Source organism: Arachis ipaensis, chromosome B09, assembly GCF_000816755.2.
Source record: "Arachis ipaensis cultivar K30076 chromosome B09, Araip1.1, whole genome shotgun sequence".
Lineage (NCBI taxonomy): Eukaryota > Viridiplantae > Streptophyta > Magnoliopsida > Fabales > Fabaceae > Arachis > Arachis ipaensis.
In genome coordinates this window covers 11296764-11298991 of record NC_029793.2, presented here as the reverse complement: position 1 = coordinate 11298991, position 2228 = coordinate 11296764, and positions in this window count along the sequence as shown.

Sequence of the window (2228 nt, the reverse complement as noted above, 5' to 3'; positions counted from 1 at the left end):
AACAATATACAGATAACAATCAACAACAACTCAACCCTCTTCAGCTGCTCCTTCATGTCATTCACCATAGAAAGCACCATCATCATCCTATCCCTTTCCCGGCCATCACTACGCTCCAGATTGATTCTGCTTTTCTTCTTTGGGTCTGCTATGCCCACCATGTTGCTATTCTCCAAAGAAACTTCTCCTTTCACACATTGCTCTTCTATTTCATCCAACTATTGAAAATACCCACAACGTCTTTGTGTGTTCTAGCATGGCACAAAAATTTCATGAATCAGAGTGCGATCGAAAACTAAATCCGAAAAAGTGGAGAAAATAAACCCAAGAAGATTGCATCATTTCGTCACGTATACATCAACATTCTAAGCTTACCTTCCACATAGGGCAACGTAGAAACCATCTATCAGGGTTGCTACTTGTCTTCGACTTCAACGGAACCACTGGAAGGGGACAAAAGCAACACCCTTCGTAGATTTTACTCACAACTCCTGAACCACTATCAACGTCGAAGGCTTGAATGAATGAGTGCTTTCTCACGGTTCCACCTTTTCCACGAGCCCTAGTTGCTTGCATCTTTCAGATTGGGATCGTGTTCTATGAGTGAACGAAGAGAGCAAAATTGGGTTTTAGGGCAAAATTAAATTAGGGCAAAACCAATATTCAATTAGGTTAACTTAATTTTCAGGTAGGCTAAGCATAATTTTAATTACAAATTTCATCTAATATAAAACTGATCTTGTCAGCAAAAACCGGCGTCCATATAAGCATCGTACTCACCGGAGCTATGGTCCGGCAAGCACGTGGACACGTTTGGCAAAAATTTTAATCATTCAGGTACCTTTTTGTCAATAACAATAGTTAGGTACCAAAATGTCAGCGTTTGAATCTTTCGGGTATTGAAATTGTCATTACCTCTAGTGAAGAATAATTAGCTGTAGTAAATAGGAACAAAAAGGTAACATTAAACGAAACTGATTAGTCTTTTTTCTGTTTGACTGGATACTGAAAAAAGCCAAATAAAAAAAATAATATTAAATGATAAATATTATTATTTTGAGTCAATATTTAAACAATAATAGTTTACAACACATTTACAAAGATTCGCATACATAAAGTACATTATTTGTATTTATATTTACTATAGTTTATACATATAAATTTAAAGATTTTCAATGGCTCAAAGAAAATATTTTAAATCTATGACCTTTTTTATGCTTTAAAATTTAAGCAATAAAACAATTTCTACAACTTTGAATCTACTGTGTCTGCGAAGTTGATTATGCATGAAACAATTTATTTTTGTCTCATAATGAATTAATAGAAAATAGAGTATAGTAGAGAAAAAAACACAGCTATATATCTTGGTTCAATCATCTTATACAATGTAGTATATCCAGTCTTCACTACAACAATAATAAAATTTTTACTATCTTTTCAATAATTACAATTACCAATTTTTTAGGATTCTTTCTAAGAGAGTCACTTAGATAAAGATGTCAAAAATGTCTTTTTTTAAAGATATTTTTTAAAAATTGAAATTTAACACATATAATTAATTTAATTGTATTATTTTTATTAAAATTAGACTGGATCAATTTAACAAAAAAATTAATAAATTAAATTTTTAAATCGGTATAAATTAATATTTTTTATAAAAAATTACTACAATATCCCTATTATAAAACACAACTAAAATATCCCTATATATATATTGAAAACTTTAAATTCTAACCCTATAACGATAGAGAAGAAAATGGCTAGAATTTAGAATTCTCAAAATTAATATATATAATAAGAGCATTTGTATAAAATATAAAATAGGGATATTGTAGTCATTTTTTATAAAAAATAATATTAATTTAGACAAATTCAAAATTTGATTCACTATTTTTCTTAATTTGTCTTATAAAATACAACTAAAATATCCCTATCATATATATATATATTAATTTTGAAAACTTTAAATTCTAACCCTATAACGATAGAGAAGAAAATGGCTAGAATTTAAAATTCTCAAAATTAATATATATTATAAGAGTATTTTAGTCATTTTGTATAAAATAGGGATATTGTAGTCATTTTTTATAAAAAATAATATTAATTTAGACAAATTCAAAATTTGATTCACTATTTTTCGGTCAAATTAATTTGTCTGACCTAATTTTGACAAAAATAACATAATTTAAACGATTATATGTATTAAATTTTAATTATTAAAAAACATC